The sequence below is a fragment of the Orycteropus afer genome, unplaced genomic scaffold, assembly GCF_000298275.1.
Source record: "Orycteropus afer afer isolate SDZICR_OR568_19922 unplaced genomic scaffold, OryAfe1.0 scaffold00412, whole genome shotgun sequence".
NCBI classification, from domain to species: domain Eukaryota; kingdom Metazoa; phylum Chordata; class Mammalia; order Tubulidentata; family Orycteropodidae; genus Orycteropus; species Orycteropus afer.
In genome coordinates this window covers 2,484,646-2,499,142 of record NW_006921999.1, presented here as the reverse complement: position 1 = coordinate 2,499,142, position 14,497 = coordinate 2,484,646, and the positions used below count along the sequence as shown (strand labels likewise).

The 14,497-nt window shown below is 35.3% G+C and overlaps 1 pseudogene; it reads right to left on the bottom strand.

The window, feature by feature from the left end:
- LOC103208112 overlaps positions 1 to 14,497 on the bottom strand; it is a 57,495-nt pseudogene that overhangs the window by 4,896 nt on the left and 38,102 nt on the right.

The window sequence follows — 14,497 nt, the reverse complement described above, 5'->3', positions numbered from 1 at the left end:
TGTGTGTGTGTGTGTGTGTGTGTGTGTTTACTTTCATGCTTAAGAATATTTCAGTCTCTCATGATTTTTCAAAACAAATCCATTTTCTCTGTTTTGGTTTTTCAGTTATTTACCATTCTGATGTCTTAGATGTCTCCTTTCTTTCTTCCTCTCAGCTCATGGCACTTAACTATGCTCATCACTACACTGTTCCTCTGTACACTCAGTTCAGACTAGATTCAATGAACTTGAAAATAGTGTTTTCTCACCTAGAATATTTTCTTCTCTCTCTTTCTTCTACAATCCTGCTTATGCTTAAGCTCAATCTGATCTCTTACAGGAAAAGTTTCTTGGGTACTTTAAATCGAATTGACTTTCCCTCTTCCTGAACTACATATTACTTACTTGCTTGCTTTTATTTGACACTTAATTAAGTGCAACTTATCTATCCTCATTGTATGCTGTTGTTGTGTTGTTATGTGCTGTCGAGTCAGACCTTGCTCATAGTGGCCCCTCCTTGGGTTTTCAAAGCAGTATCACTACCGAAGTAGATTGCCCAACTTTTCTTCCAAGGAGTGACTGGTGGGTTTGAACCGCCAGCTTTCTGGTTAGCAGTCAAATGCTTTAGTCAAGTGCCAAAGCTCCTTTCTACATCTTCATTAAAAATCCTTAAGTTAGGAGTCATGCTTTATATCTTTTAAGTTTCTCACAGAAACTAACCTAGAGGCTCACTACAAACTTAATTGTTAAAATTTAAGTTTTCTTCAACCTTTACTAAGTATTCACAATATTCAAGGTTTGGATAAGACAAAAACCACAAGGGGCATAAGATGTGAGCCATGTGGTGTAGAAGTATCTCTTTACAATAAACTCATAATCTAGAAGGAGAAAAAGATATTCACAGTACTAACTAGAGTGCGAATCTAGCTGTAATAAGCATCATAAAGAAAGTGTAAGTGTATTATGTGGGAATATTGCAAAGGAAGTGAATAGAGGCCTGAAAGAAGAAAGGTTACTCATGGGAGTGTCATTTTCAATCTTGCAGGATGATTAGGATTCTGATAGGCAGAGATCATGTGGAAGTTTAGTAGCCTGAGGAACCATGTGAGTAAAGGCCTGGAAGCTTGAAAAAGCAAGGCTTAATCAGAGCATGGATAGTGAAGAATGATGGCTGAAGCTCAAGCATCCATGACATAAGGTGACCCTTTTAAGAGATATCATATGGAATGAGGTGTTAGATTGGAAACAGTTCTATCTGGTTCTCTTCCAGTTATTATTTTTCTGTCTCAACCTTTTCTCCAAAGCTTCTTCCTCACTGAACAAAAAATAAATAAATAAATAAATAAAAATAAAAAAAAAAATAACCTCACTGCTATAGAGTTGAAGATGACTCATAGTGACCTCTCCTTGAGTTTCCCAGGCAGTGTCACTATGAAAGTAGATTGCCCAACCTTCCTTCTGAGGAGTGACTGGTGGGTTTGAACCTCCAGTCTTCTGGATAGCAGTCAAATGTTTCAGGCACTATGTGCCAACTGCAAAGGAAAGTTCCTAATTATATTCTTGACTAAACTGTAGGGTTTGGTGCTATTGAAAGTCTCTCACTTCTAGCTTCCACGATAACACCCAATCGCCTATCTTAACTGTTCCATCTCAATCTATTATGCTAAATCGTATTTCTTTTTTCCCTTCATGATGCTTGTCTTTATCTCAATTCTGTATTTGGTCTTCCTTCTTGAATTTTAGAATTTTCTTGAGGTTATGTCATCTATTTATCCATTTTCAGTTGTCTTCCATCTGTTAATTGCTTCACTACAGGAGGAAATCCCAAATTTTTTGGCCATACCTTCGTAAAATCATTTGGAGTATATTCATTTTACCTGTAAGTTATATGTATATGGAGTATTATACTGACATATTATGCATATAATTAAACTTAAAAATAAAAATACCTAATGAATGATATTAAATAAAATAAGTGGTATTGAAATAATTTTACTTTTTATATATGTTAATAATACATTGTTTTCTCACATTAATTCTATTCTTAAAATAATAAGAGTAATTATTACATTAATTTTAAAATATAAAGATACATATGCATTATTATTTTTGAAATCTTAGTTTAGTACGGGAGCTCTGGTGGCGTACTGCCTAAGGCACTTAACTGCTGACCAGAAGGCTGGCAGTTCAAACCCGCCAGCCGCTCCTTGGAAGGAAGATGGTGCAATCTACTTCCATAGTAATACTGCCTCGGAAACCCAAGGAGGGGTTGCTATGAGTTGGGTCTGACTCCACGGCACACAACAACAGCAGCAGTTTAGTACTGTAATACATTAATTCAATGTCTGCTTAAAATTATTTCCTAAATGTTCTCAGTACTGATGTGGTTGAAAATGATACCAAATACTGATATATCTGTCTTGATGGAAGAAAAACAGCAATTTTGATTTTATTTCAGAAGAGGAAAATGTTCTCATTGCATTCATGCTATGATGCAAGCAGTACTGAGCTTTGGGTCATATGACATAGCAGATCTGTGTTATTTGTGATGTCTGAGGCAGGAAGAAATGTGTAGTTCATGAAAAGTTTATGGAAAGCCAGCAAGGAAGAATCATGACATAGACCCCAATGGTTTTTGAAAAAATACTTTATATCTATAGCAGAAAACTATGAATTATTCAAACTTACTCCCTGGTATGCTATGAACCTTGATAGAGAAAGAGCTACTGATCCTGAGACATCGAATAACCATGAGGATAGAACTCCAGTTTATGAGCTGGAATTTGTCATATTAACCAGGTATTAGGTCAGACAGGGGCAAGAATAATCCATTATAAGTTGAAAGTGTTCGATCCAGGATCAGGTATGAGCAGGGCCAGAGGTCACAATAAGCTGCACAAGTCCATGGCCCAGATCCCACATCATCCACCACTGTTGCACTGACATCTCTCCCTCAGCTCACAATCTGGCTTCCTGCAGGTTACTTTATGATCAGTTGACAGATAATATAATATGCCAAACTTGGTTTTTGGATTATCAATTTCATATGTTGATACAAACCAAAATGTATTGCTACTGAACTAAATAACCCCCAGGAATGGTATTCAAAGTCATCAGTAAGAGGAAATTCTCACTTTGTGCACATATAGACTAATGTTCTATTTCCATTTTAGAGGAAAAAAAAATGGTTCAAAATAAAAATATATAGATTTAATGTAGAGGATGGCTTGTAGGTTGGGAAGTGACCTGTAGAGAGAAAGACTAAAGGATTAAGGATGAAAAGATCTTTGGAAGAAGCACAGGGATGGATCAATTGAAGTACATATGAAGTGTGCAGAAATTAGTATCACACGTTATTGTGCAATAGAAAGCATTTATCTTGGAAGAGACAATAAATAACCAACTAGATAGAATGACTCATCTACTTGGGATTAATCAGCCACAACCTTCAAGGAGATGAATCAATCACTTCATGACAAATTGGCTACTGTAAATCTCTTTAACCTTGAAAATAGTAGAAATTCACCTTGACTGGGATAGACAAATAATCCAGGTATGGGTTATCTTTTCTTATATAAAAGACCTCAAGCCAAATCAGTATCTGAGGCTGAGAGAAGGATGCATAACATTGCACTGGCCCAAGAAACCTACTTTATATCAAATGAGTTGTGGCACCGGGCCATTAGTTGCTGATTGGTCCCATCCTATTTCACATCATCCAGAAACTGTTTATTTTAAAAGGTGATGGAAAGATCTTTTAAAAGTACAACTAAGGCATTATTTTGGAGTGGATATCTTATAATGTGAAGGCTTCATTTTCCAGGAAGCAGAATATAGTATAAATCAATGACCATTATAAAGTATCACGTCCTCTGTTGTTGTTGTTGTTAGGTGCCAACAGGGTGGCTACAACTCATAATGACCCTCTGTACAACAGAAAAAAACACCGCCCAATCCTGTGACATCATCACAATCCTCCCTGTGCTTGATCCCATCATTGCAGCCACTGTGTCAATCCATTTCATTGAGGGTCTTCTCCTTCTTTGTTGACCTTCCACTTTCCCAAACATGGTATCCTTTTCCAATGAAGGGTTGCTTCTGACAATATTACCAAAATAGATGAGACAAAGTCTGGCTGTTCTCTCTTCCAAGCAGTGTTCCAGCTGCACTTCTTCCAGGACTGATTTGTTTGTTGTTCAGCCAGTCCATGGTATTTTCAGTATTCTTCACTAACACCATAACTATAAAGCATAAACCCTTCTTCAGTCTTCCCTATACATTGTTCAGTTTTCATGTGGATATGAGGCAATTGAAAATACCATGGCTTGAATTAGGCACACCTTAGTCTCCAAAAGTGACATCATTGCTCTGTAACACTTTAAGACAGTCTTTTGCAGCAAATTTTCTCAGTGCAATACTAGGTCTAATTTTCTGACTCTGCTTCCATGGATGTTGATTGTGCATCCAAATAAAATGAAATCTCTGACAACTTCACTATTTTTTTCTGCTTATTATGTTTCTTATTGCTCCAGTTGTGAGGATTTTAGTTTTCTTTATCTTGAGGTGTAATCCCTACTCAAGATGGTAGTCTTTGATCTTCATCAGTAAGTGCTTCAAGTCATCTTCATTTTCAGTAAGCAAGGTTTTGTTATCTGCATATCTCAGGTTATTAAATGTTCTCCCTTCAATCCTGTTGCCACTTTCTTCTTCACATAGTCCACCTTCTCAGATTACTTGCTTAGCATACAGATTGAATAAGTGTGGTACAAGGATATAACCCTGATGTACACACTTCCTGATTTAAAACTATGCAGTACCCCCTTGTTCTGTTTGAATGACAGCCTCTTGCCTATGTACAGGTTCCTCATATGAACAATTAAGTGTTCTGGAATTCCCATTCTTTGCAATGTTATCTATAATTTGTTATGATCCACTTGGTTGAATGAATTAGCATAGTCAATGAAACACAGATAAACATCTTTCTGGTATTCTTTGCTTGCAGCCAAGATCCATTTGACATCAAAATGATATCACTGGTTGTATGTCCTCTTCTGAGTCCAGCTTGCATTTCTGGAAATTCCCTGTCAATATAGTGCTGCAACCATTTTTGGATTGTCTTCAGCAAGATTTTACTTGTATGTGATATTAATGATATTTTTCAATAATTTCCACATTCTGTTGGATCACCTTTCTTTGGAATGGGCATAAATATCAATCTCTTCCAATCAGTTGGCCAGGTAGCTCTTTCACATTTCTTGGCATAAATGAACAAGCACCCCCCATGCTGCATCCATTTGTTGAAACATATTAAGAGGTAGGGAAAAAAATATTAATTTTGTCTAAGAATAGCTGCAGCAGTGAAATCTGAAGACCATCTTACCAACTTACCTCATTGAAGATTCTCCAGGGAAAGATAAGAACCAGAATTCCAGACGAACCCTTACTAAAACTTATTGTAAGAAAGTGGTTCTGAACAGTCTGAGGTGGACTGTAGTGGATCTGTGATTCACAGTCTAGATCTCACCTTAATTCCCCAGGAGTGAGAGTGCTGGAAGCTGAGAATGCTCGTCTGGGTCCTTGTCCAGAATAGGCTTTGGCTGAAGCGAGCTGTTTTATTCATTTCACAACCATTCCTTGGGTGTCTCTACTAAACAGAATCATTTATCATAGCTGTTTCAGAGAAAACAAGGCAGTTAAAAATAAGCAGATAATTTACAGGTAATATCCATATGATGCAACTCAAAGAAGAAATTAGAAATTGAGTATCAATCATTTCAGTTGATGAAAATTCTTCTTGGAAAAACAACCATGGGCAGAGAAAAAACATGGACAGATAACAATATCTCAACCAAATCTCATTATCTTTAAGCAGGCAGTTTCTGATAAGGAAGAAAGCTTTTATTAAAAAAAGAAAAAAATTACAAAATAAGAACTAAGGTCGACAAAAAATACTTTAGATCAGAACTCACTAGTATGGAAGAGAAAGTAGTGAAGAAGACAAAATAATTATATAAGTTAAGATTAAATTAAAATGTTCCTAAGAAAGGAGGAATTCTATACTAAAAAGGAGCATTAAACAGAGGAATGAAGAGTCAAAAGAATGAAAGGGGTAAAAAGAATCTGAGAGAATATGTTAGGTGTGGAAGATTAGGAAAGGTGATACATCACAACACTGGAGTCCCCAAAGAAGAAAGGAAAATAATGCAGCAGAAATAATATTTTAAATTATAATTTAAGAAAAACTTCAGCATACTAAACATTTTTATCTGGTGATAACTGATCCAGAAAAGTAGTTTCCAAGATATAGTCTAGTAAATGTATCAGAATTTAAGATGGGGGCAAAAAAAATGTCTGTACCTCCATGTAGAAACAGAGCTTCACTTCTAGACCAGAAATTCAGGTTTTCATCTGATTTCCAACAGCAACATAAAAAGTGAGATAGATATGGATCAGTATTTACAATAAACTTTAGGGAAAAAATAGTGTGAGCCAAGAATTTTGTTGTGTCTTGCGAAGATATGTTTTCCAAGGAACAGATATAGAAAACTGGACAAATAAAAAATTTCTATTAGAACACCACACTAGTATAGATTCACTGTAAAAATGAATAGGGTATTTGCATAGTTTCAAAGTCTCTCTCCTAAATATTTATTAATTACTGTGTGCACATTAAGAAAGCAATGAACATAAGAGTGTGTATATGTAGGATTGTTATTAGAGTCCATTCGACAGCAGGGGGTTTAGTTTCTTGGTTTATATGTTATGTGTTCTTTTTCTCATTTTTATAAAATAAATAGGAAATATGAACCAATGAAAAATATTATCATTCAATTGAATTGTTTTGGCAGTGAAAATCGCTTTATACATCTTTGGAAAAAAAAAAAAACTAATTCTAGTTCTGAGATAGTAAATGAAGAAGATTGAAACAGATGTCTTGCAATACAGAAGAACTCTATTAAAGCATGCTGTTGTTGTATCTGAAGGACTTAGCAATCAACTTAAGGTTTTTGATTTAAGTTTTTATTAACCAAAGATGAGATAATGTTGACCCAAATATGTGTAATAATAATAATGAATTTGAACTGATAAAATATGTTAAAATATGTAAGAGCATAATGATTTCTTAAACACTATTGGTAAATTTCATGGGTTTTAAGAAACACTTATTATTCTCAAAACTAGTAATTAAGTGTATATATTTTGCTTTTCCTGTTGTAGGACCTCTGGTAGTGCAGTGCCTAAGGCACTTGACTGCTAACCAGAAGATTGGTGGTTCAAACCCATCAGCCACTCCTCGGAAGGAAGGTTGGGCAATCTGCTTCTGTAGTGAAACTGCCTCGGAAACCCAAAGAGGGGTCGCGATGAGTCAGGTCTGACTCAACAGCACATAACAACAATAACATGTGAATTGTATTCATTTTGTATGATCACATCTGTCTTCATTGAAGAAGTAAAACTTTGGGTCTTTAAATGTGAAAGAAAGGAAGGAAGGAAAGAAGGGAAGAAAGAAAAAAGAAGTGAGTAAGTGAGAGAACCAACAAAAGTGAAAGGAAATAGAAATGAAAGATAAGCAGAAATATAAAAAGATATTTATACTGAGATTTCATAAAGCCAGGGATAAAGAAAAATTCTTGAATTCTTTTAGAGAGATGAAGGAATGAAAATCAGAATGATATAAAATTTGTCAAAAGCAACACAGCATATTAGAATATAAAAAAGCAATGCCTTCAAAGTTCAGGGGGAAAATTATTTCACATTTAAAACTATTTACAAATCTATCTAATAATCATGTTTAAGGAAAGATCAAAGTCCATTTACGACATATCTGGACTCCAAATGACTATCAAAGAAGATGACAAGATTTCTTAGCAAAACAAGAGAATGAAAAATGAACAAGCAGACAAAGAATTTGAAAACCGAATGTATGACATGAGAAATCAGGAAAGGGAAGTCTCAGCATGATAGCTGTGCACCGGGCCTAGGGAGTAACCTCTGCAGACTGGAGCAGAAAGACAGAGTACCAGGACAGAAGTTCTCAAGACTATGAAAGAACAAAAGACATGATAGTTCTTCTTCATTTAACATACTAGTTCTTCTTCATTTAGTCCAGCGCCTGTGAATATTTGCTCAGCATAGAGAGTGAATAAGTATGGTGAAAGGATACAACACTGATGCATACCTTCCAAATTTAAAACCATGCAATGTCCCCTTTTTCTGTTTGAATGACTGCCTCTTAGTCTGTGTACAGGTTCCTCAAGAGCACAATTAAGTGTTTTGGAATTCCCATTCTTTGTGATGTTATCCATAGTTTGTTATGAACCACACAGTCAAATGCTTAATAAAACACAGGTAAACATCTTTCTGCTATTATTTCCTTTCAGCCAAAATGCCTCTAACATCAGTGATGACATTTCTCATTCCTCATCCAATTCTGAATCCAGCTTAAAATTCTGTCCGTTCCCTCTCACTGTGCTGCTGCAACCGTTTTTCAATTTTCTTCAGCAAAATTTTCCTTGCATCTGACGTTAATTATATTGTTCAATAATTTCCACATTCTGTTGGATCATCTTTCTTTGGAATGGGCACAAATAAAGCTCTCTTCCAGTCAGTTGGCCAAATAGCTCTCTTCCAAATTTCTTGGCATATATGAGCAAGTGCCTCAAGTGCTACATCCATTTGTTGAAACATCTTAATGTGTATTCCATCAATTGCTGGAGCCTTCTTTTTCACCAATTCTTTCAGTGCAGATTGGACTTCTCCCTTCAATACCATTAGTTCCTGATCATATGCTACCTCCTGAAATAGTTGAACATTGACTAATTCTTTTTGGTACAGTGCCTCTGTATATTTCTTCCATCTTTTGTTACTTAATGCGCCATTCAATATTTTGTCCACAGAATCCTTCAATATTGCAAATCGAGGGTTGAATTTTTTCTTCACTTCTTTCAGTTTGAAAGTGTTTGAAAGTATTTTCTTCCCTTTTGGGTTTATAATTCCAAGTCTTTGCACAATTCATTATAATACTTTACTTTGTCATCTCAAGCCATCCTTTGAAATTTTCTGTTCATCTCTTTTATTTCACGATTTCTTCCATCTGCAAGTTTCAGAATGTGTTTTGACATCAATTTTGGTTTTTCCTTCCTTTCCTGTCTTTTTGTGACCTCTTTCTTTCTTCATGTATGATATTCTTGATATCATCATATAACTTCTCTGGTCTTTGATCATTTGTGTTCAATGTGTCGAAACTCTTTCTCACCATAATTATCAATATATGTTGATAGCATGTTTGGTCAGTTTCAGACTGCAGAAGTTGACAAAAGTCTTCAATTTCTTTATCTTTGGTTTTAGTGCTTGGTGCATAAATTTGAATAATAGTAGTGTTAATAGTTCTTCCTTGCAGGTCTATGGAAATTATCCTATCACTGACAACTTTGCATTTCAAGATAATTCTTTATTTTATTTTTTTTTTTTATTTTTTTTTTTATGATGATGAATGCAATGGCATTGCTCTTCAGTTTATTGTTCCCGGCATAGTAGATCATATGATTGTCTGATTCAAAATGGCTCATAACAGTTCATTTCAGCTCACTGATTCCTAGGATATTGATCTTTGTGTTCCTTTTCATTTTTGACAACTTCTAATTTTCCTAGATTCATACTTCATACATTTCATGCCCCAATTAACAATGAATGTTTGCAACTCTTTCTTCTCATTTTGAGTCATACTACATCAACAAATGATGGTACCGATAGCTTTACTCAGTCCAAGTCATTAATATTGACTCTACTTTGAGGAGACAGCTCTTGCTCAGTCATATTTTGAGTGCTTTCCAACCTAAGAGGCTCATCTTCTGGTACTATAACAGACAGTGTTTCACTTTTATTCATAACAGTTTTCAATGCTATTCATAAGATTTTCTATGGCCAATATATATTTTTTAGAAGCAGATGACCTTATCCTTCCTCCTAGACTGAAACCTGTCCACCACAGGGTGAAGCTGTTTGTATTTGAAATACAAGTGGCACAGCTTCCAGCATCACAACAACACATAAGCCATCATAGTATGACAAACTGACAGAAGAGTGATGGTTGATTTTTATTTTTCATTATTATTGCCTTTTACTATCAGTGTTTCCGTAAATCCAATCTTCATTTACCTTTGCAAATTGACATGCAAATGATAACAAAAGTAAATTACATGCTGCAACATTGTATCTAGTACATATTACCAATGATTAGAAGTATAAAACTAACAAACATAAACAGATAGTTGTAAGTGCAATTCATTGTAACTTCAATCCATCATAAGTGGGGACTTCCTGTATTTCAGAAATGGAGATGACATTTACTGTGAAAACTGGAATGTGATGTGAGAGGTAGGGGGAGAATTACCTTTCTGTCTTGATCAACTGGTGGAATAATACCACTAAGCTGGAGGAGATAATGGTGATAGGAGATTTCAAAAATTGCAGTTTGAACATGTTCAGTTTTTGATATCTTTGGAAAATTCAAGTGAAAATGTTAAACAGGCAATTGAACATATTAGTCTAGATTAGGGCAAATGTCAGAGCTGGAAATATATATTCCAGGTCGTCTTCAGAATATATATTCTTAGCTCTGACATTTCATCTTCAGAAGGAACTCTCATGGCATAGGGCCTAAAGCATTTGACTGCTAAACAGAAGGCTGGTGGTTCAAACCCACCAGCCACTCCTCAGAAGGAAGATTGGCCAATCTACTTCTGTAGTGATACTGCCTGGGAAACCCAAGGAAACTCATCGCTATGAGTTGGATCTGATTATACAGCAGTGAGTTTGGTTGTTTGTTTTTTTTTTTCTTTTTGGAGGGGTGTCATAATATCATATGAGCTTTAAAAAATAAGTAAAGTCACATAGAAAGAGAGAATAAAAGTCTTATGTCTGAGTCTTATAAAACTCTAGCATTTAGTAGAGGCAGAAGAGTCTTTCCCAGCCATAATACTTAATGCATTTTTTAAAATTACTTTTCTATTGTCTGTCTTCCCTAATAGAATATAAGGGTAGAAACTGGGATTGTCTTATGTTGTGAAGATTGGCTAGTCTAGACATAGACCTCTTATGTTCATATGCATGTGAGTGTATGAGGGTGCATGTATAAAAAGAAGGCATAAGCAATCAATGAATAAGTGAAGAACTACTTAATAAATGCTTCTGGAACTATTTGCAATTTATAATAAATCAAATATTAATTCTTACTTCACAACATTATAAAATGAATCCCAGTTGAATTAAAGTGTTAATAGTGTAAAAATTCTTGCTACAAAAAATAAAAAGAAAATACTAATTATGTTTATAAAATAATCTTTGAATGAAATGGACATATAAAATTAACACAAATGCAAAAGATAAATAGTTAACTGATTAACATATGACCATTTATTAAACAACCCATTTTCTCTTCATTGATTTTTTTATGCTATTCTTATTTTATACAGGAATTTACCTTGGGAAATTATGATCTGTTAGTAAACTGTTTTAACTATTGAAGTTTCACCATGTATTTTATTATTTAATCCATAAAGTCTATTTTTATTGGTTATTATTTATTATAGAAAACTAGAGTTCTAGAAAATTTTAACACTCTTTTCCTGTTCCTAAAGATGTTCTCCTTTAATGTTTATTCAAACTACCCAATCTGTGAATTATTTTGTAAGACATTGGCAAAAATGTTACATTCTCACCTTGGGCCATATGCTAAAAAAGTTCTGAAAGTTGTGGCTATTAAGTGATATTGAGTCTTTTCTGAGTCATAGCTATCCTATGTACAACAGAGCAAAACACTGCATGGTCCTGTGCTATCCTCACAATCATTGTCATGCTTGAGCTCATTCTCACATCCTCTATGTCCATCCATCTCATGAAGCATTTTCTTCTTTTTCACTGACCTTCCACTTTAGTAAGCATGACATCCCTCTCCAGGGATTGGTCTTTTCTGACTACTAGAGAAACCATCTGGCTATTCTCGCTTCTAAGAAACATTCTGGCTGTTCTTCCTTCTAAACAGATTTGTTCTTCTTATAGTAGTCCATGGTACATTCAGTATTTTCACCAACACCATGATACAAATGTATCAATTCTTGTTTGGTCTTCCTTATTCATTATCCAGCTCTCACATGCATATGAAGCTATTGAAAATACCATGGCTTACATCAGGGCCACTTCAGTCATCAAAGTGACATCTTTGCTCTTAATAACTTTAAATATTTCTTTTGCAGCAGATTTGTCCATTGCAATGCATCTTTTGATTTCTTGACTGCTGCATCCATGGGTGTTGACTGTGGATCCAAGTAATATGAAATCCTTGACAACCTCAATATTTTCTCCATTTATCATGACACAGGTTATTATGCACTTGTGAGGATTTTTGTTTTCTTTATGTTAAGGTGTAATCCATACTGCAGGCTTTGGTATCTGACCTTCATCAATTAGTGCTTTAAATCTTCTTCACTTTCAGCAAGCAATGTTGTGGCACTTTAAGCATATCACAGGTTGTCAATGTGTCTTCCTCCAATCGTGATTCTACAGTCCAGTGTCTGGGTTATTTGCTCAGCATATAGATTGAATATATATGGTGAAAGGAGCTCTCTCACATACCTTTCTTGATTTTTAAACCATTGATTCATTTAATGAGATTCATAGAATTTTAACCTTAATAGAGCTATTATATGAATGACGCAAAGGATATTCCCACCTACATAGGTCTCTATGGTCATGCAAATGCAGAATTATTCCAACATCATGTCATACTACAGCGGATGGCATATTGTCACATAATGATCATAGGCCATTGCTGCCAGGAGAAAATAGTCCACAATTTGAACAAGGCCATAAATTCATAGAGAGAAATCATTCTGTCCACAGAAAAGAAGTTCTCTAACATCTTGGGGGTAAAGGCAAAGGTACAGCAAGAATCCATCAGAGCCAGATTTCACAGAAAGATGTACACTGGTGTGAGAAGACAGTGCTCTGTGAAAATCAATGCAACCAAATCATGATTTCCCTCCATGGTGATCAGATATATAGCAAAGGACACCACAAACAGAAAGGTTTTCAGACCTGGGGTCTTTAAATCCTGTGAGGATGTACTCAGTTGTCAAGGAGTGACTCTTTAGGAACCATTCCTGGCTTTTCTGCTGTCATGAGAAATAACTAAGTAGATTAAAACTTCCTCCTGAGTAGATAGCTACAGTCCAAAAAATTTCCTTGGATGGGTAGGCAGAGACATGAATGTTTATTCAGAACAGAAACAAAGAGAATCAGAAGAGAAAAGATTTAAAAGATAAAAGAAAGCAGGCTTACAAACATTGCTAGCAATTTAGCACCCTGCAGCAGTGGGCTGGAGTGGATTAAGATGATTGTTAATGTGTCCCACTTTGTAGGGATCCTTATACCTGAGTTTGAGGAATTGGGGACTGGGGCTATGTGAATGAGAACAGAGGGATATGTGACTGGCTTCAGATTGACACTGTGTTCCTATTGGGAGGGGACCACAATCTGTGTAAGCTTTGATAAGATGTTGCTTGTTAGCAAGCTTTGTTTAAAACTATTCCAAGGGCTAGTTAATATGTTACAGGGAAGTTGATTAATACTGGTGGGGGAACAGGGGACTACATAACAGGGAGGGAGAAGGAAAATGACGTGTGGCTCTTACATGTGTGGCTAAACAGGATGGAATCTAACAGCCATTTTTGGGGGGTTGCAATTACTGACCACACACCTGCTGAGAAATAAAATGTGGGTAAATAAAGTTCTAAATTAAAGAGTCTATATATCCCATCTAATTTCCACATGCACCAAGGAAAGAACCTGTTCTTTAATCATCCTATACTCTCCCTGAAAATCTAGCACCTAAACAACAGCACTTCATGCTAGAAGAAAAGTATCACAGATGTTTATGCAAGGATTGTTTGGAATGCCTCTGACAATGCTCAGAATGGAAAAGCTTTTTCTGTTTTATTTTAATAATTATAATAATAATAATTAGAATTATTATTATAATTATTGGGATAATAATTATTATTAGGATAATAATTAGAATTATCCAATGTCAGTATGAAAATGCATGGTTAGTATAAATAATCTTGCATTTCCAAAAGTAAAAGAAAAATTTGTTTATTTACTTTTTTCAAGGATAAACAATTTTTAGCACTATCTACTTGAGATCAATGTTTGGAAATAATTGCACTTGACTGCTAACCAGAAGGCTGGCGGTTCAAACCCACCAGACACTCCTCAAAAGGAAGATGGGGCAATCTACTTCCGTAGTGATACTGCCTCGGAAACCCAAGGAGGGTCGCTAGGAATTAGGTCCGACTCAACGGCACATCACAACAACAAACATTTTACATGTTATGATTTGAGAACTCCACATATTACAGTAAAAAAAAAATAAAATAAATAATAATAATAATAAAAACTCACCACTGTCAAGTTGGTCTCAACTCATAGCAACTCATGCCCATGCCCAGTCTTCTTTCCG